The sequence below is a fragment of the Oreochromis niloticus genome, linkage group LG20 (assembly GCF_001858045.2).
Source record: "Oreochromis niloticus isolate F11D_XX linkage group LG20, O_niloticus_UMD_NMBU, whole genome shotgun sequence".
Lineage (NCBI taxonomy): Eukaryota > Metazoa > Chordata > Actinopteri > Cichliformes > Cichlidae > Oreochromis > Oreochromis niloticus.
The window spans coordinates 34,710,568-34,732,709 of NC_031984.2; the positions used below are offsets into that span (position 1 = coordinate 34,710,568).

At 39.6% G+C, this 22,142-nt stretch overlaps 1 long non-coding RNA gene across 10 annotated transcripts; it reads right to left on the reverse strand.

Annotated features, from left to right (window-relative positions):
* Positions 1–16,856: 16,856 nt before the first annotated feature.
* LOC109196082 (uncharacterized) lies at positions 16,857–19,393 on the reverse strand. Of its 10 annotated transcripts, none has more exons than XR_003215526.1 (4): positions 18,260–18,278; positions 17,615–17,707; positions 17,163–17,500; positions 16,857–17,083 (listed from the first exon to the last, which is right to left on the reverse strand). It is a non-coding gene; the product is annotated as an uncharacterized LOC109196082 (long non-coding RNA). The 10 variants fall into 10 exon arrangements; XR_003215530.1 differs by lacking the exon at positions 18,260–18,278 and adding an exon at positions 18,035–18,077; XR_002057552.2 differs by lacking the exon at positions 18,260–18,278 and adding an exon at positions 18,020–18,077.
* Between the last annotated feature and the right edge of the window lie 2,749 nt (positions 19,394–22,142).

The following is a 22,142-nucleotide window of genomic DNA, read 5'->3' on the forward strand; positions in this document are numbered from 1 at the left end:
ACACACATGGATAATCCTGGTGGTCAGACACAAGTTGACAGGTTCCAGAGGTGCTATAAAAAGACCATAAAGTTAGCCATCCATAGCTGTGGAAAGAAGTGACACTAGTTTCAACACAGGGAATGTTTCACATGTTATTCACATCGTCAAAGTAACCTTTAACATTTCCCCAACAACACAGTGTAACAGCATCACCAACTCATAACCTGTAAACACAGTTTTCTTCACACATGAACCCAGAAATCCTGTAGTAGTAAAACATCAACCAGCTATCCTGGTAAAAATCACATGATCAAATCACATGAAGAACTATAATGCTGTAGAAAAGAAAATGCAAATGTTAGCGCTGCACAGGTGTATACACACTTTGTCACACTTTGTTACCTCTGTAAGCAACACAAGGTAGTGAATAACACCCCTGATAGATGCACAGACACAGAAAGTGGGATTTAAAAGGTTAAATCGTCACGCAACCTCGAATGTTGCTGTCATCTTTCTGCTCCTGTAAAAAGAAACACACATAGATTCATCTGCACCTTTGTCAGGTGGGGGTTAACTTCGCACAGTGATATCAGTCAGTCAGCTTCTGTCTGCTTTTACCAGTCAGTCAGTTTTTTTTCTCTTCCACTCATTCATTCATTCATTCTTCCTTTGCTGATAGTGGAACCTATCGTCGTATTTAGTTTCCACTCTCAGCAAAATGAGGTCATTTTAAAAAGAAAAAGAAGAACTTTAGATCGGATTACCTCGCTGAATCCTTTTTTGGGCAGGGACCTATTTTCTAATTGTCCCAAAAAGTGACTTCCTCCAGAGCTCATTGTAATTGTGGAGAAACTCACTTGCAACGGTTTTCTCGACATGTCATGTAGCGCTTCTGTTGTAATCGTGCAGATCTGCTCAAACAGAGATGATCAAACAAAACTTTCAGTGCACTGTGAAAGTAACAAAATAAAAAGGCCTCGTTAAGTCATGACACACGCTCCTCATCTCAGGAGGGTAAATCATACCATTAGCATGTGTTAAGAAATCAGTTTTGCCCCGGTTCTTTTATTCGTCGAGGCATCCAGAAACGGCACTGGAACTCAGTAGTTATTTCACAAAACCTTTATTCATCTTTATTCATCTTCATTTAAGCATGCACTTCTAGAAGGGAAGACGAGGCCGGTGTCCCTCTGCAAAAATCTTCACCCCTTTGTTAGTCACAGCCAGCTTTATAGAAGCGGCTGCATCATAAAACCCCCATGGTGTGCTCCAAACTCTGTCTCTGTGTGTATGCACCAGCACGTGAGTGAGTGTGCGCGTACCCACGTGTCTATGTGAGTGCACGTGAGTGAGTGTGCATGTGGATATGTGAGTGTAACAGTTTAAGCACTGTGTGTGTGTGTGTCTCTGTATATGTGACTCCCTGCCGGCCATAAAACTCCCTCTCCCTTCCAGACCACAGTTATCAAGTTACAAATGTTGAGACCCCCACAAAGGTATCCTCTGGGGAATTTCCACTCAGCATTAACTCCTCTTTGTCTTACTTTCACAGTTCAACTCCTAAGTTCATGACACAGTCAGGCCTTTATTTATATCCAGGGCAGTGTCAGTGTCTCACAATTCTATATCCTATCTAACACATTCCTAAACTCTAAAATAAGCTAAACATTCCTACAGTTAACTGCCATCACAAATCATTTTTCACCCAATCACTGACAAGATTGGGAATAAAAAGAGCATCCAGAGAGGCAGAATTACTGAGAAGTAAAGATGTGCAGAGGTTCACCAACTCTGTGCATCCAGATTTTATGCATGTGTGGGACTTGCACGTCTTTCCCCACACTAACTGAATCAACAGCTCAGGTCCATCCCAAACCTTCCTTTGGTCTCTGTATTAATGGTAAATGGTAAATGGCCTGTATTTATATAGCGCTTTCTAGTCCCTAAGGACTCCAAAGCGCTTTACATATCCAGTCATTCACCCATTCACACACTGGTGATGGCAAGCTACGTTGTAGCCACAGCCACCCTGGGGCGCACTGACAGAGGCGAGGCTGCCAGACACTGGCGCCACCGGGCCCTCTGACCACCACCAGTAGGCAACGGGTGAAGTGTCTTGCCCAAGGACACAACGACCGAGACTGTCTGAGCCGGGGCTCGAACCGGCAACCTTCCGATTACAAGGCGAACTCCCAACTCTTGAGCCACGATCGCCCGTTAATGTCTGATAGCTCTCTGTTAGTTTAATCTCAGGAAACAAATGGATTCTAGTTTGTTTAATTTTATATTATTTTGTTACATTGGAGGTGAAAATGTAATATATTTGCATTCATGTAGGACATTTCTACTCTTAATGACCACTCAAAGTCCTTTTAACAAAAATTCACACATTAATCATACATTCATAGAACACTTTAGGCTTCTTCAAGGATTTCATCTGCATCACATCCACATAATATCTGAAATTAAATCAAACTGTTTCTGGACTCTGGGAGGAAGCTGGAGTAACTGGGGGAAACCCATGCAAGTCCAAGGAGAACATGTGAACTCCCAACACATTCTCACTCCCAAAACACAATATTTTATGCTAGGTGACATATTATGTCACATATTATTACGCTTCTGGGCACCCACCAACATCCCTAAATGACGAGACTGGAAAAATGAGGAAACATGACAACCGTTTGGAATCAGTCTACACATGTTCATTCATTTTAGTTAAATCACTTTGGAAAACACTATTTAACATCATTAAAGTACTGGTTAGGGTTAGGGATAAGGTTAGGGTTAGGCCTGGAATACATGGGTGGAACGTGTATTACTGCGGAACTGTCATTCTACTGGATTTTACCCATAACCCGGCACGTACCATAAGAACACGGAAGGTCGCCTTTCGCATTCCTCAGGAACACCGCGGGACATGACACACTGAAAAAAGAACCAACTTAATTGAATTATTTCAATTGGTAACACCTAATTTAATTAAGTCCTTTGAAATGAAGTTAATACATTAGATGAATCAGTTGTGTTACTCTATGTATTAACTTCATTTCAAAGAACTTAATTAAATTAGGTGTTACCAATTGAAATAATTCAATTAAGTTGGTTCACCTATTTTCTTTTTTCAGTGCAAATCATCAAGATTTTACACCTTGGGAGTGAGAATGGGCTGATTTGACAGAGCCCTTAGAGTACAGTTTGTGCCACTTGTGCATTTTTAATGGAATTAATTGAAAAATATGCCTTGAAATGTGGTCTTCTTTCATCTGCTGCCTTTAGTTATCGTCACAGCAGATCATCTGCCTCTATCTCTAACTCTATATTCCCCTCTGTCACACCAACCCTCTGCATGTCCTCTGTCACAACATACATGAACCTCCAATCAAAGTATTTGAAAATTATGAAACACATAACTCCTGTTACTGCTCTTGAAATTTCTAATCCAACAGTTAATGTTGCCACCACTTCTCCTATTACATTGCCTAATGATTTTATGTTTATTTTTAAATCCCTCAGTTTTTTAACAACATTTGCAATCATTATTGGCACACCAAGCAGTGCTCCCAGCATCATCCCTGTGGTAATACCAGCAACCTTCTTGAGAATATTGTAGACGTTCTCTGCCTGCTGTCTGCTTTCTTCCTGTGACACGTCTCCTGATGACGATCTAATTCTCTCTTGCTCTTGTTGTATTAACCTCTCCACGTTTTCTAGCATCTCATTTGTGTAACAGCCTCCGCCATTGATCCTCACCATCTCTTTTATTGTGTCAAGCAGCTTTTCCCTCTGGAGCTGGTTGTTTCTGTATTTATGCTGCGGGTTGTTGTTCCAGTATTTGTTATCAAAGTCGTGGCAGCGCCCACCACACCTCTCTAACAACTCAAGTAGCTGGTTGTTGCTCCTGCAAAACTCTTCAATCTGCATTCCTTCAGGAAGATCGTCACCATGAGTAAAGACAAGCACAGCATATCTGAACGCTTCTTCAGAAAAAGACTCTTTTATTTTGGTAATAACCTCGTTCTCTTGCTCTGTGTATCTCTCCACTTTCAGTAAAATAAGAAAAGCGTGAGGTCCAGGAGAAGACTCTACAACACACCTTGTAATCTCATTTCTCAGATCCTCTTCAGACACTCGATTGTCAAAGAAACCAGGAGTATCAGTTATAAAGACAGATGTTCCATTCACCAATCTGGTATCTTTCTCACACTGAATTGTTCCAGAGCTTGCAGTGGAATATATCTCAAACACCTTTTCTTCAAATATGGTGTTGGCCAAGCTGCTTTTCCCACTTCCAGTTTTTCCCAGCAGGATCATCCTCAGGTGTTCTGCAAATAAGAGAAAAATTACTTCCTGATTTTTTTTTCCATATTTGTCACCTTTACATGTTTCATGTTATAAAATTGTAATATTTAACATATATAACCTGATCAATGTTAATAATATTGTCCACGTATTATAAATCTTTTCACTGTTAAAAAGCTTCTTTTTTTTTTATTATTCATAGCTCCTTTTTTTTCTTCTACAAACCTTTTGTTTTCTTTCCTCCTCAACCAACCAAAACTGTAAAATGTTAAAGATGAAGTGAAGGATGTTCCTACTTCAAAGTTTAACAAAGAATACCTGAAAATAAGAAAAAATAACTCGCCGTCCATGATGAGAAAGGAAATTACTGTAGTGTCACAAGAATTCAGGTAAATATCAGAATGTCAATTTTCTGTTGTTGTCCGACTATTCTGATTAATTTAAATTCCAGGTTGTTTAAGCAAAACGTTTTCTTTATGTTTCTCCCCGATCATCAGAAAGCAGACATGTTGGTGTAAATGGCTCTCATCTTGGCTCACTTTGCTCTGCCCCCTCCTTCCTGCTCTGTTGTTATACTTATTCTGTGGTCACGTGACTCCGCAGTGCAGAGCTGAGTCATGTTGCAGTGATGGAAGGTCTTATGGCTCACCTCACTAAAAAGAGAATAAAACCTCTGCTGTTTAGAGAGTTAACTTGTTACATTGTTTCTATGTAATCAGATGTTTTTAACATGCATTAAAGGCCTATAACACTCTTTAAGTTCAGTGTTTTGTGAGAATGCCAAGGCTTCCGTTTACCAGGAAGACTGTAGTTTGATCTAACCTCATTTATACTGTTATACCTAACAGGCCACAGAGTGGCCAGTGGTTTGACAGCCTAGCTAAAACGTGTTCCTGGGTTTCTCCTCAGGTCTCAGTGTGCTATGGCAGCCATCTTAGCAAGCATCTAAGCAGTAATTGTTTCATTTTTTGGGTGCACTAAATATAACTTGGAGTGTGGGGGATTTCCAGTAATCCATGTTTTTGCCCTTTCACTAAAATATGAACCTTTATATTTTGTCATTCAAGATTTTTAGTAAAAACACATTTAAGCATAAAGTTAACATTGAGCTTTGCTTGTGGTGGATGGAAAAAAGCAAGAAATACAGCACATAGAAAAACAGAACAAACAAGGAAGACTGTGTTTACCTGACGTGTGTGTGCAGAAGGTTAATGGACTGGCACTTAGCACCTTTATATTCAAAACACTTTCTACTACCAGACTCATTGACCCCAATTATTCATACAGCCCTTTTATTTATACCTAAAGTATTTGTGTCTATGTCCCAATTACCAGTCTTGATAGTCGGGCATTGGTCCACCAGGACCTGTGCTCCTGGCCGCCGCCCGGCTCACAATGCACCTGCCCCCTACGGTGCTTCCTGCGGGTGGTGAGCCTGCAGGAAGATGAGCCCATGTCCCTTTTTCGGGCTGTGCCCGGCCGGGACCCATGGGCTAACCAAGACGCTCAACCTCGGGCAGCCTCCCCGGGGCTGGCTCCAGGCCGGAGCCCCGGTAACCCTATCCCGGGCAGGGTGAACTGTTCCCTCCATGGTCTTGTCATAGGGGTCTTCTGAATCACTGAATCATCTGTTCCCTCACCCATAGGAGACACTACCAGGGGGCAAAAGCCCCCAGACAACATAGCCCCTGGGATCCCTGGAACACACAAACCCTTCCACCACAATTAGGTAGCAATTCGCGGAGGAGAATCTGAGGACCATGGCCTCCAAATGGTGTTATTATTATTATGCTCGCTGGATTTCGTTCAGGAGTTTTTGAATTCTTCCAAGTTCTTAAAACAATTTCAACTATTCTAAGGAGCTTGGAGAGGAAATGACTGGACCTCTATAAGTTTAGTAAAAAAATCAATAATTAAATAACAAGTCCAGTCACTTTCTGCCCAAGTTTCTTAGTCTACCATGAACTGGATGATTGGGGACGTACACAGACTTGTCCAGTTATTATTGCCACTGTTTTCCAAACCTTCAGTGTTTTAAAGACTTTGGCTAAAGAATATCCCAGAGAAACATCAAGTGTAATCTCAGGTACATGATGAATATAGTTATGAATTTCTGTTTAATATACTTGCATTTCCAGGCATGTCCACATTGAGTGTAACAAAGTGCTTTCTCATCACAAGCATGCTTTTGATTTTACTCACGCCAGGATACAATAGAACTGAGGTAATCTTACCCTTTGCTGTATGTCTCTTGAAAAAAAAAGCAAACATTACATGTAAGTATGGTTTTGATTTCTTCTGGTTGTCTGGTAGGATGTTATCATTAATCATATTTGTGTAGCTTTACTGACTTTAAGCAGTGTTAGGAAGGTTACTTTTAAAATGTATTCCAGATTACAGAATACATGAAAAACACCGTTTTCTAAGGACAGCACTAGCAAACAGTTTCCGCTTGCAAGCAAAATTTAAAAAGGTAAAAGAAACCACCCCTTTCTTTCCCTATTGGTGTTAAAGTGCACCATTTCAACCAATCAAAAAATGATATGGCAACATGTGGCATTTGGTTGTTTAGGAAGAGGGGGACGTTTTAGGAGTGACACTGGTGAGAGAGAGAGTGAGCGAAAGAAGAGAGAGAGTGAGCGAAAGAAGAGAGAGAGCGAGTTTTCACACGTGAGAGATTTGTGACGTTTAGTGTGTTTGGAGGCTATAGTTAGTGTGCAGTCAGTGTAGTTAGTGTGTATTGTAGTCGTTTTGTTTTGTGTGTCGATTATACTAGTGACTGTCACAGTTGCTCCAAAAAAGCCACCAAAGACAGATTGCAGTGTAAACATTGTCTCCAAGTTTGAAAGTGCCCAAAGTGCTTTTATCAAGTAACACATTAACCATACATTCATGGCAATCATATATATTTAACCTCTGTAATATTCTGGATAATTATAATTGAGCTATTTGTATATATAACAGCTATTTTTATATACATATTAAATTTGTAATATATTGTATTATTTAATTTATTTCAGTCTGTTGCTGTTATTTTCTTGGAGCAACTGTAATTTCCTTAGGGATTAGTAAGGAATTCTGATTCTGCTTCATACAGCACTTAAGTCTTCTATCTTCAAGAATTTCATCTGCCTTATAGAATATCTGAAATCGCCAATTAACCCTTTAAAGCCTGTCAGAGCGGGCACACTCCGTTTTGCGTAACTATTTTTAAATCCCGGTAGAACTGCAACCACGTAAGCTAGCGCAATCATTTTTTTTTGCATATGAAACTGGAGGAGTTGTACTAACATCTTATACCATCAGCTTGTCCTAGGTCACGGTTTCCTTCCACATATAGCTCTGCAAAAATTGCATAAAAAGCGCTTGCAGCAACAAAAACATAATATTCCAGAAACACGCTTTACCAATCCGATCAGCTGTTCGTAACACTTCCTACCTTGGAATAGATCATCAGCACAAACTATCGCATGTCCGCCATGACCTGCCCAAAACCGGACGTGACATCATTTTCGCGGGAGTGTAGTTTTTTTACTTTCAGGGCCTCATAAGCCTATACTGGTGTTTTTAAAAGTTAAGTTTGACTTTATGACTGTCTGTATCGGTTCTGGGATGCTTAGAACTCAAATTACACTGCTGGAAATAGTTTATTTTGATGCATATAAGCGTTTTGGGGGTTTTTTTGGTTTTTTGCAAATTTGCATTATAATATTTATTTTCATTTTTCCTGCAGTACATAAAAATTGGTATATTTCAAAAATAAAACTATGAAGACACTCAAAATAAATTTCCTGTGGTGGGAAATTTTTTGTGCAACTTTTTTGTATTTACAGTTTTGAGGGATAAGCCTCGTAAATTTCTCTAACTAGAAATATATGTTAAAAAAATAAAAAACGATTTTCAATTTTTTTGTAGTTTATTGCACTTTTTTGCAATTTATGTAATTACTATGCACTTAATGCATACATATTTTTAAAATTTGGGCTATACCGGTTGTATTGATGTACAGCAACTTGAAATGCTCCCAAAAATGGCACTACAGCATGTAAAAATATAATATAAGCTCTGGCGGACTTGGTTCTATGGTAGGTCTTAAAGGGTTAACCTAATAACCATGTCTCTGGACTGTGTGAGGAAGCTGGAGTAACTGGGGGAAACCCATGCAGGTCCAAGGAGAACATGCAAAAACCAGAAAAAACAATCACTGCCGGGATTTAAACCAGAAACCTTCTTACTGTGTCAAATATTATAGATCTTGTCTCTGTGTCCAGGAACCTTCTCCAACCTCTCTATGTCTTCTTCCTCATGTGCATTTTACTATTTCGGTGTTTGGAGACTCCAAACCAGCAGGAGCCTGACTCTGTGGGAACATGGGCAAATGTGCTGGGAACTAAGACGGTGTCATAGTCCACTGTACACTGTACATTACCTTGTGAACATCTGTCAAATTGTATCCCAGACAGTAAATAAATGTTTACATTATCTGCTGTTACATAAACTCTCAGTTTTTCTTAAACTCTTTAAAGCTGAACATTGGTTTGAGGAGAGGATAAACTTCTTAAAGTGTCTCCAAAAGTTGAATCTGTTCATCTGGACGTAGCGTTTTGTGGGAGAAACGTTTCATCACTCATCCAGGTGACTTCTTCAGTCTCAGCTGACTGCAGGTTTCCCCAAACCTTATAAACAGTACATTTGCATAATGACTGAAACCAGCCCACTGAAGGAACATTGGGCTGTGAGGTCAGTTCCTTAATCATAATTATGCAAATTCCCATGACCATTGATCAGCAATCACTGACCAAAACCGACTGATCAAAGAACACTGATCAATGGCCATGAGTACCATTCACAGAGAGTTGGGGAATGGCTGCAATCACAGCATTGTAAGATGGCGAAAGATGTACCCTTAGGCCCCCTCCTCGATTCAGAGATGGTCTTTCCCTTTTCACGTAAATGGCCTCCTTGACTCCGCGCTCAAACCAGCGTTCTTCCCTGTCCAGGATGTGTACATCCTCATCGTTGAAAGAGTGTCCACTGGCCTGTAGGTGTAAATAAACTGCAGAGTCCTGGCCTGATGAGGTTGCTCTTCTGTGTTGTGCCATCCGCTTCGCTAGAGGTTGTTTGGTTTCCCCGATGTATAAATCCTGGCAATCCTACTGGCACTTAACAGCGTACACTATGTTACTCTGTTTGTGTCGGGGGACCCAATCCTTGGGGTGGACCAGCTTATTTTGGGGTTTAAAAGCCACAGAGACGCGGCGTTTAGAAAAAATGCGTCTCAACTGTTCCGATACTCCTGACACATATGGGATCACTGCAGGTTTTCGCTTAGGCAGCGGTTGTCCTTCTCTCCTGGATCGGCTGGAGCGTTCTTTAGGTGCCTTCCCAGCTTTGACAAAAGTTCAGCTGGAATAACCACATTTACTCAGGGCCTTCTTGATGTGCTGTTCTTCTGCCTCCCTGGCCGCTGTGTCAGTGGGGATGGTGTTCGCTCTGTGTTGTAGCGTCCTGATGACACCCAGTTTGTGCTCCAGTGGATGATGAGAGTCAAACCTTAGATACTGATCCGTGTGTGTAGGTTTACGGTACACGTCAGCTTTTAGATGTCCCACATTACTGATGGAAATCTCACAGTCTAAGAAGGCTAACCTGCCACTTTTCATATCCTCCCTGGTGAATTTGATGTGTTGGTCCACCGAGTTAATGTGATCCGTGAAATGTAGTACGTCCTGAGATTTGATTTTCACCCAGGTGTCATCCACATATCTGAACCAATGGCTTGGTGGTGTTCCAGGGTAGGATAGCAAAGCCCTCTTTTCCACTTCTTCCATGTACAAATTGGCCACGATGAGTGAAACTGGGGAGCCCATGGCACACCCATGTTTCTGCCTGTAGAACTGACCCTTGTATGTGAAGTAGGTGGAATGAAGACACAGTTCCAAAAGCAAACACACTTGGTCGATGCTGAGAGTGGTCCTGTTGCTGAGGTTGGTGTCATCCTGTAATCTCTTATGGACTACCTCCAACGCTTCCGTGACTGGGATGCAAGTGAAGAGAGATGTAACGTCGTATGAGACCATGGTTTCATCTGCCTCCATAATGACATCTCTCACCTTCTCAACAAAATCCAGGGTGTTCTGGATGTGGTGTTCAGAGCTGCCCACCAGCAGGTTGAGGATCGAAGCCAGAAACTTGGAGATGTTATAGGTGACAGAGTTGATCATGCAGACAATCGGCCTTAAAGGTGCACCCTGTTTATGTATTTTCGGTAAACCATACAGTCTCAGCTGACTGGGGAAACCTGCAGTCAGCTGAGACTGAAGAAGTCACTTGGATGAGTGACGAAATGTTTCTCCCACAAAACGCTACGTCCAGATGAACAGATTCAACTTTTGGAGAAACCAGCATATAATTTTTGAAAAATTAGCAGAGTGAAAATTATGCAGCTGTTTATTTGTGATGTTTGTTTATGATTGCGGTTTAACTTTTAAAAAAAAACAACTTTCATTACTTGGACAAAAACAATGTTTTGTAATCATTAAAAAATGCATAATACTTTTTTCCATTTTCATGTGCCAAAATCACCAAAAAAGTGTTACTGTTTCAAAGATAAAAGATAAAAACTCTGTATAAATAATAAAATATAAGACAGACACAAAAAATTCACATAAATCCTGACTAAATTACTAATGATGATGAACAAATACTATTGTCATTTCCCTTCAGCCCAACTGGCCACAGCAGCTGCCCCTGCTTTAACATATTTGTGGCAGCAATTTTGTCCTGTTAAAAGGGCGTTTTTCCTTCCCACTGTCGCCAAGTGCTTTCTTGCAGGGCCTCATCTGACTGTTGGACGTTTCTCTGCATGTATTACCGTAGAGTCTTTACCTTACAATATAAAGCACTTTAAGGCAACTGCTGTTGTGATTTGGCACTACATAAATAAAACTGAATATAATGTTGTTATCTTAGATGTTGTCCCTGTGTGTTGGCCCTGCGACAGACTGGCGACCTGTCCAGGGTGTACCCCGCCTCTCGCCCTATGACAGCTGGGATAGGCTCCAGCGCCCCCCGCGACCCTGAAAAGGATAAGCGGAAGCGAATGGATGGATGGATGGATAATGTTGTTATTGTAAAATAACTGTACACTAAATTGAGATTAATTAGCAGCTCACAGTTTATAGACAGTTAATTACTATAAGGTTCAATCACTGTGACACATGAGTTCTAATCTTTGCCATTACCTGAGCCTCAGCCCAAGTCATGGTTTCTGACACATAGATGAAGCACTGGTTATAATACTCGGTCCAACCACAGGAAAAGCACGGGGATTTCTTCACAACATACCAATCCTCTGAAGACAAACAAAGAACACTGTGTGTGTAAAGCCAAGCAATAATTATATTATTGACAATATTTTTTAAGTAGATTTGGATTTCAAAATTTATTATTTTCCTTCTTAAGATTTAAAGATATTTTTAAATACATGTGTTTGGTCTCATTTTAGCAGATGTCTATTTCAAGGCTGTTGTTTCCCACAGGCTGTTCACATTGAGGTGAAAACATTATATGCTTACACTGCTACATGTTTTTAATATGTGTGTTGTTTTTTTTTTTGTTTTTTTTGTTTTTTCAAATATACACTTGGAATCAGAAAAAGCAAGTTTCATGGTAAAATAAGATATATATCATTTGTTTTACTTTGAAGTTTGGATAGCACAGATATTCCAGATGTGTTTTTGCATTTTTCAACAATAAACCTCACTTCAAAGACACATTCACCTGGTGGTTGCAGTTTTATTTGACATTTTCCATAGCAGAAGTAAGGTCTCGGTTTATCTGGGTGACTTCCGTGGTCTACTATGAAGGTGGCTCACTTATTGCTGACATAAATCGCTATGATAACCTGTGCAGTAGATCTACCTGCTCCAGAGCAGGTTAAGTTTCATATCAGAGAGCAACAGGTGTGAAAGCACCGCCCACTGACCAATCAGATCTCCGTAATTCACCCTCAGAGGTCTCCTTGCAGAGGTCTGAGGGACCTCTGCAAGGAGAGGAGGAGGGTTTATAATATGTTGTTCACCTCGCTTCTAATCAGCTGTTCAGTCCTTTTTACTTTGCTGTACCTGCAGCCTCTTCATTTCACATTTTTCACCAATCATAAGCCTCTTCTTCCCCCTTCTGCCACCCTAAACGTTTGACCAATCACCGATCAGGATGAATTCCACTACTGTACTGTCCATCCCGCCTGGAGGGGATGAGCAGTGCAGTAGTGCAATTCATCCTGACCTGTCCAGGTAAATCACCAGATTAACGATTTTCTGGAGCATTCAGCTCTTGTTCAGTGTCACATTTCACTGGTATGTTTTTAATGTTAATAGACTTTTAACTTCAATTTGATAAAGTCTTGGGTGTAGGTGACGTAGGGATCTTTTCTAGTAGAAAAGGAGTTGTATGAACGCTTATTTTCACAGGAGAGATGCTTGTGACACCACGCCTCTCTCCTTTTCCTAACCTGAAAAAGAGGTCAGAAAAAGAAGGGCAGAGGAATTGATCAGGAGTCAGGAAATGAAAAGAGCTGTTCGCTGTGTTGAAACTATTGTGTGAAGGAGATGGACTACACTCCTATTTCAGCACAGCAGGTTCTAACCCCATTGTTATATATAGGTCATGTAAAGGAGAAGAGCCTGTGAACAATATATCTGTTACAAAGGGCTGGGATTTTAAAGAGCCAAACTTTGGCTCTTATCTAAAAACCTTCACTCAGCCCTCACACTGAGTGTTCAGATGCCAGCCCCACTTATTGCTCTGTCATTGATTTTTCCAGCAGCTCTCTGACCTTATAGAGCAATTCTTGTTTCACTTGTTAAGAATATGATGTCCTCAATCACACTCACTGATAATATCACTGAGATCTGGATGTTTATTGATTATTTCCTGCTCCTTCAGATTATCTTCATGGGTCAACAAGGTCATTGTGTAACGTGCTGCTTGTTCACCAAATGTATTTTGAATTTAATAGTTTTTTTTCCTTCTTGGTGAATCTGAACGAGCAACAAAAGAGAACAATTTCTCTATTTCACCTCCTTTCAGTTAATTCACTTTCTGTATCAAACTGTGAAACACAAATCAGTTTACAATGTGTAAATAGGCTCTCTGACATGAATAAATGGATGCTGGATTAATGTTTCAGAGAGCACATGTGTATTTTCTTCTGTTGGTGATATTGTTCACACAATATCATGTTCTGTTTTATCTAAAACATGAAAACATAACACAATTTGCTTGCAAACAAGTCTGCACATTCAGACCTTGCATATGTGTTTATTTCACATTGTGTCTATTCTGTATTTAATTCAGTTTGCCACTATGAGATCACCAAATGTACGGATCCACTTAGCTAATGCAGTGCCAACACACCTATTTCCCAAAGTGATGTTAAACCTACTTTTTGGTTTAACTTTTTTACCTTATTAAAGTTTCAGTTAATGCATCAACTTTTTTTTTTCTCGGGCTATGAAAATAAACAAACTTTCAACTAGTTTTTAATTGTGCATGTTGACTCCTTCACTGCTTTCAGTCTTTTATTGAGGCTATATTTTAAAACGCCTATGATGATGAAATCTGTATCTGAGAATGTCATGAAACCATTTTGGCCTACTTACCAAATTTTCAAGCTTTTCAGCTTTCAATCACAAGGACATGATTCAGTCATCAAACCTTGTGATGTAACATCACAACTTGTCTCTCTCCTAATGCAGTCTTGCAGGATTTGTGTGCACTGGTAAGGAAATGTTATGCTTGTAGGTACAATTTGCAAAGGATCCTTGAATGCCTCACAAAGACTCCCAGAAATATATCAGTTTATATTACAGTGGATCAGATTGGCGTTTCTTTAGACTTGTTGAAAACCAGTACAAGTCAGCATAACCCATGTTACCTGGAAAGAAAAGGAAACTCAACAAACGCAAAGACAAACTTAGCAACACCAAAAGGCAAAAAAGACTTTATCCATCTCAATAAGTAGATAACATTTACATGATGTGCACCACTTTGTTTATTATGTCCATTGTTTGGGAAATTGAAAGAAACACTGTCATCAGACAATCCCCACCACCTGTGGCTCACCTGCCTCCCGGTTCTGCCCCCTTGAGTTCACTGCACCACTCCTCCCATTGAGCTGAGCCAGGGACCACACCTGCTCACCATGGCATGAAATATATTAGAAGTAAGCTGGCTGAAGATTGAGCATGTCATTGTTCTTGGACAACGGAAGAAACTTTTTCATAGTGTTCAGACTGTGTGGGCTTCTGGTGTTGCTGACTTTGAGAACTATTACTCCTTGAAGAGTCAGTAAGCCTGGTTTTACAGCAGCTTTGGGATTTTGCCATGTGATTGCAAAGATATGGATCAGCTACATTTGTTTTTTAAACTTTAAACCTATTTTGGCCTATGTTTTCCATCTTATGTCCAATAATTAAATACACTGAATTTAATCTTCCATTACTATATGTGTACACATTTGACCATGACTTGATGCTCCTTTTTTCTCCTCATGCTTTCATTTTTACCCCTCAGCTATAAAAGACTGATGGGGTACGGTTGTCAACCTGCAAGGCAGATGGGTGGCCTGGACAGGCAAGCTTTTGGTGCAATTGAGAACGTGGCAACGTGGGAATGTCAAATTGAAACCAAACTCATATCGACAAAAAGTAGATATGAGTTTGAAGGCCATGTGCTGTTTACACGGTGTGCTTGTCCTAAATAGGGATGTATGTATTTAAAAAACAAAAACAAAAAAAACCCATACAAAATCTGAGGAAAATGACTCATAGCCACAATAAAAATGTGTTATATGTGTGTTATATGCCATGATGTAATCATATAACCACTCAGATGACAGAATTTAGAATTAAAAGCACACGCTCAATTTTACATTACACACACTTTCAGGAGGGAACATCTATCTGGTTTCTTACTCCTAAATGACCCACTCGCAAACAGCATTTGTTAAATTGTATTTCTGATTTCACCACAAGCTGGCAGTGTTTTACAATAATGTGTTAGTGTTGAAATAGGGCTGACCCAGTGACACTGAAGCGGTCTAGTAGTTTACCTTGTTATACTACAACAAGAAGGTTACTAGTTACTACTACTTACTAGTCCATGCGTACACAACAAAAAGACCAGTGTTAAATTAACTCCCACAGAGTGATTTTCAACACGTTTTCAGGGTTTATATAGCTCCACACTCTTTAGAGTTAAATCAACATTTTTGAAATAGTTAAAATATTTAACACCGTGCCAGAGTTCATGTTTTAACCTGCAAAACAGAGTTAAAATAACACTTTAGAGACTGAATAAGTGACTCTGCTGAGATACAATGTTTAACCTTCTGGTTAGTGTTGGCTTCACTCCCTATTGTGTCAGGCTTTCTACACTGAAAAGTGTTAAAATTAAATTCTGAGAAAGAATTGCATTCCACAAAATAAATTTTCCCCAAAAGGATATTTATTATGTCTTGATTTGTGAATGAAGGTACAATGTACACTGTCTCATCTGAAACATTATATGACCTTTGCATATCAAAAGGTGTATAAAACTTTAGATCTGACATTTTCACTATGCATCTCTCCTCAGTATGTACAACTCTTAATGCATATAGATGGTTATCAAAACACTGTAAACAACTTGTTTCCCATTAAAAAATGTAATCTTCAACCAAAAGTAAATCACTTATTTGGCAAAAGACAGACATGTCTTCTTCCACTGCACTGCAAATAACAAGTCCAGCTTTATATTATCTTGGGACAAATTAAACACAAAGTGTGCTTTGAAAAGTTCATCAAATGCCCCGAGTGAGTGGCTCGCCTGACATGGAATGAGATGCTTATCCATGGTGATGTAGAAGGTGTCAGTCTTGCTCCTCTGATGCCCAACAGTGAGGGGGTATGGTTGTCGACCTTGTTGATTGCAGAGATGCTCTTCCAGACTGCAGCATGACTGGGGTTGACATAAGGAAACTGAAAATTAATCACAGAAATAATGTCTAAATACAGAAAAAAATAAATGTAGAAAAGATTCAAAGATATTATTGAAATTTTGTGATAGATCACGACCTTATGAAAGACTACAAGTCTGTGACTTGCATCACTTGCCCTGATTTTTGGAGACCTTTGTCCTCCTGGTGTTGGTGGAAGGAGATGTAACTACAACAACAGCAATGCCATTTCTTGTTCAAAGGATGAGGATGAAAAGGTACAAAATTAATACCATTTCATCAAATGTCCTGATCTGTTTTACAATGAAAACAAAGTTATCAAAAAGTAGATACACTTTTAGAGACACACAAGAAGAAAAAACTCTATCGGATTATTAGTTCTGGATCATCATATGAGCAAAACAGACAATTCTTTGTTTGACTTTATATTACATTCAAATCTAGAAAAAGTGGACAAATATTTAATTTGTCGTAATTGTATGAATTTAAATGTTAAAAAAAAACAGAAACAAATTAATATTTGCCCATGAATGCAGCTTCAACCTTTAATATACAAAAAAATACAACTCACTTGTAGAATCGTCTTGATGATTTTCTGGATGACCTTCTGCTATCTGAACCAAGCGAAGCAACTCTGATGTTGAAGTGAGCCTCTTTTATAGCTATGAGTACTCCGGGAGAGTAGAAAAGCACTATATAAGAATCAGTCCATTTACCATTTACCAAGAATGTATTCCATTTCTGAAGCAACCTGGAGGATGTGTCGTCATCGAACAGGAGAGTGAAGTCTTGCTCCACCTTTAAGAAAGAAAATTGTATTTGAAACAACTGCTAGCTCCAAATTCCAAAGCATTTTAAAAAATGAATTCTAACCTACCAGTCCTTTTGTATCCAGGAATCTTGGAAAAGTGGATAGGATACCAACGCTTCTGCTCGGGTCATTAACACGCCCCTGATGGTGCTGAAAGGTCTCTTTCATCTTCTGGAAAATCACAAAGTTGTCTGTAGTATGGTTAAGCAAAGACATGGCCTCCCTGCAAGCATCCCCATCAAGGTGGTGTATAACATTCACAGTCCTTTGGAGATTTGGGAGACCTGAAGAACTGTCTCTCAACTTATTAGGTGGTGTTGGAGATCCACGACGAATCTTTCTTTGGACAGTTTTCAAATGTATGAAATGTATCCTGTACCACCCACTGCATCATAGAAGTGCTCCTGGATAAGAGAAAACACAAAGTATTTTGTCAGATTTAGGTCATAACAAAATATCAGATAATTATTATGTCCATTAAACAATGTTCTGTTGAATAAATAAATATTGACTATTACATAGCCTTTGTCTGCATATGGATTTTGAGCGAGGGGAACAGCATCACAATGCCCAAAGCATACTCCTCTCTGATTGCTTTAGGGAGAAGGTGCCTGAGAGGAGATTTTCAGCGTTTTAAAAAAAATTTAGATAGTTCGTATGCATTTATTTGGCACAAGTATAAAGAACACAACACTGAACTTGGCTGTAGGTAGAGCAGGTAAGCTGTTGATTAGAAGGTTGGGGGTTCGATCCCTGGCTCCCCCAGTCTGCATGCAAGATACTAACCCCCACTTGCTCTCTGATGCATCCATCGGAGTATGAATGATAGTTAGAAAATAGTGCTTGTGTGAATGCGGTGTGTTGTATAGAGCGCTTTGAGTACTCCAGGAGAGTAGAAAAGCGATAAGAATCAGTCCACTTACCATTTGAATACATACCCATGACTATCAATCATGTGAGCCACAAGTATGTTAACCTTGTCAAACTACATGTCAGAGTCCACAACAAATGGAACAGAGGGGCATTAATGCCAGCCTGAGCAGTTTACTTTGTTTTTTCATCACTAACAGCTTGAATGTGAACTGTAACATTGATATAGTTAGAGGCTATTTACAGTTTGCATTAACAGTTATTGCTAGTATGTTTGACTTGATTCTACTTACCCTGTATGCAGGTGCAAAATCAGTACTGTTCTTCCATGAGGCTCCAACCGAAAACTGCCCACACTGGGAGGGCTGGGCTTAACTTGAGTTCACAATCAACTCCTTTCAGCTTGTTCGTGGCCAAAAGTGGCCACCAACACATTAGGTTTGTAATTTTTATTATTTTTGTGTTTTTTGACATTTTTTCTGCATAAAGCTTTTAACTAACTTCAGTTCTTTTCATAAATATAAAATAATTATTACTTTTTAAATTTTTAACCCTTTAAACAACAGTTTGTTTTTCCACTGCACTAGCTGGAAGACAACCTCAAATCTCACAATCTTATATATTTGCATTGCTACTGGAATTTCTTGTATTATTAATTGTAGAGTCTGGGGCATGTAATTGATTCACATCAACATTGATTATAATACATTGTTATTTTTGTGCAGGGAGAGCAAAAACAGCTTGTTCATGGCCAAAAATGGCCACCCCTTGTTTACGTTTACAAAACAACTCGAGTTGCCAACATCCTCTCTAAGTTATCCAAGCTGTATTTGTGCCTATTGTAGTCCAGGATTGCTTCTTGCTTTCACGGTCCTTTATTCCCCATCACTGACTGCTGGTTCCCTGTGTGTTGCTGTCAAAAGAAGCACATTCCTCTGTTGCTTTGGCATGTGGGATATCACCGTGGTAGTTTTGGTAAAGCCAAAGACAGACAACAAAATCTTCCTCTGTTGCAACTGGAGGAGCTGGGGAGGAAGCTCTGGGTTGTTTCCCCTGTGCCAGTTTTCATCTGAGGAGTTCCTCTGCAAAGGGGACCGAAGTAAAGACGTTGTCCTCGGAGCTCCTCTGTCAGTTGGAGTCTGAACCCCATGCAATTTTTTACTTCCTGAGAACTTCCAGTGTTGTCATCCAACATGCTATGTATTGCTTTATCCTGGTGTAAGCTCACATCTCCACTTTATCTATAATCCTCCAATTCTCACACCTTCGCCTCCCGTGCAGGTTTGTAAGGGTGCACAGCAGGTAAAAGATCTCCTTTGTTATAAAAAAGTCAAAAGTAGATCTCAGGCTGCTAATGCAGGGAACTGCATACAGGGTGACCCCTAGTTTGATACCAGTGGGTACTGGATTGTAGAGCAGTCTCTCTTCAGTAGTGGGTACCACATGGTTTTCCTTTCATGAGGGATCCACTCAGTCACCGGCTCCTCTGTCTCAGAAAATGCTCTTATGTTCTTTTCCATCAGCTGCTCGGCCTCCACCTCCATGCCCCCCAACCCCAATCCTCCCCCAAAGAAGAGGATTCAGGCACTGGCTAGTACTCATCATCAGTGGTGATGCAGTCAGCCTCTTTGGAGATTGTCCCCTCATCTTCTGGAGAGGAAGTTTCTTCATCTTGGGCAGATGTCTTTTTTTCAAGGGCAGAGGACTGCTGCTGTCCTTGCTCTCTGACCGGATCATATAGACAGTGCTTGAAGAAGTGATGACCTTCCTGCCATATTGCCAGAATAAATGATCTGGAAGCTGTTAGGCTTACTTACAGCAGTAGCTCTGTCTGCACCTGCATAAACTCCAGGACACGTTTACAAACAGTGTTTGTTGTTGTTTGCGCTGCAGCTGCAGGTTTGAACTCTGCAAAATGCCATGTGATTGGGTTTTTTTTTGGTTTTTTAGATTCAATATTTTGGGTATGGTATCCTTTAATGAAAAATACAAGAGTAAAAGTGCTTTTAGCATGTGCTTCAAAGCTAAGTTTGACTGGGAACCTCAAAGCTCAATAGCCTGCATCCACAGAAATTCACTGCAGCCTATGTAATGTTTGATGCGTCATTATTTATTCCAGTCTATCTTGCAAATACATGTTTGTGCTGCAATGTCATGCACAAACACAAACTATTAGATCCTTAAGATCAAACCTATGTCAAAATTGTTTCATTATTTTGGTCCATTGGAGTGTGTTAAACCAGCAAAGGCCGCTACTAGAAACTAGTAATATTACATGAAATTGCTTGTTTGGCTAAAAATGGGTAAATGATGTAATTTGGTAAAAAAAAAAACATTAAAAACTAGAATTTTCATGTGTTGAGTTTAGAATGAAAGCAATTTTACCTAAATTGCATGAAATATTACTGTCAATAACAAGGAATCAAAAAAGGTGGTTATAATGGGTTTCAATTGGCCAAAAATGGCCACGATAGAGTCAAGAGGAACAATTTAGTGTATAGTGAAAAAAAATGTGCCTTTGGGAATTTTCATTCCATTTGTATTAACAGACCGAAAATGGTTAAAAAAGAAAAGTGAAGTGGCCACAAATGGCCAGGATAGAGCCCAGAGGGTTATTAACTTTATGTCTTTCTTCTTTGCAGCTCATATATTATGTTTTTCTTTAGTCCATCTATCTAAACAACACTCAAAAAATTATTACTATTACTGTTATTTTTTTAATCTATTTTTCTTGTAAATGGAGCATTCCCAAGCTGCTGATAAATGTTATTTGTCATTGATTATTACTGTGTAACACAATCATTTAATTTTCTTTTCGAAGTTACAGATTTTACTTTCAAACCAGCTGCAAGTCCCACTAAAGCTCCAACTAACACTCCTACTGCAGCCCCCACTGGACCCCCTATGGCTCCAACACTAGCTCCAACAGCAACTTTAATGCCAATTCCAGCACCAATACCAGCAGCAGCTCCAGCAGCAGCAGCAGCTCCAACATTAACACCAGTATCAGCTCCAGCAATGACGTTCATTCTTTCTGCTTTGTATCTTGCTTCTTTGGCCGTCATCTCTGGATCTTCTTTCTGAAGTTGTTCCATCTCTTTTTTTATGGCTTTCTCTGCCTCTTCAAACATTTTGGTGGTGTAGCAGCATCCTCCATTTCTCTCAGTCATTGTTTTAATTTCCTTCAGCAGCTCTCTGACCTCAGAGGGATCCTTGTTTCTGCTGTTAAAAACATGATATCCTCCACGGCACTGATTGATAAAGTTGTTGAGATCTGGATGTTTGACTACTTTTTCTATGGTGTCTTTATTCACATCATCTTCATGGATTACCAAGGCCATCGTGTAATCAGCTGCTTGTTCACCAAATATCTTCTGAATGATTTTCACAGTTTTTTGTTCTTCTTTGGTGAATCTGTTTGGTTGGATCACAACCAGGAACACATGAGGACCTGAGAAAAGCTAACAAAACAAGATGAGAATTTGGGTCTGTAATTAACCACGGGCACACAACCTGCCAGCCTCTTGGTCACACACATACCTCCACGAACAAACCGGTTGTAGGGGGACTAAATAACTGGCAATTGCTGTTCTTTTCGCTGGAATATAACTTATGCCCTAGCTCAGTGCACATGCTCCAGTTCTTTTTTTTAAATGAACGTATCTGATGTATGATTAAAAACAAACAAACAAACAAGACAACAACAACAAATCTGCACTTATAGTTTTTTTTATGAATAATCTCATGCTGGTTAAACGATGGCTGCAGCGGCACTAAACTGTTAACGGATAATTAAACTGAGCTCACACTGCAATAACTTATTGACAGTGAGGACGTTTTAGGGTTTTATTGCATAATTGTATGAATTATTGTAACTTATAGTTTAAGTGTATGAGTATTCATATTTCAGCTGAGGGCAACTTTAATGGGAAGAAATGAATTCCATATCGTAATAGTGTTTGTAACGTCAAAATAAGTTTAGGGGACGTCAGGCTGACGTGTCGCTGACAAAAATGTTAGAAAGTGTTTCTCATAATGTGCAGGTTATGTCTGCGGAGTCACACCGATGAAAAAAGAAGTGGAATATAATAGATCATTGCGAGCAGTTTTATTGATTTGTGACTTTAAGTAAACATCCTAAAAGGACGCGTGGGACTCCTCCAGGTCACACTGAAA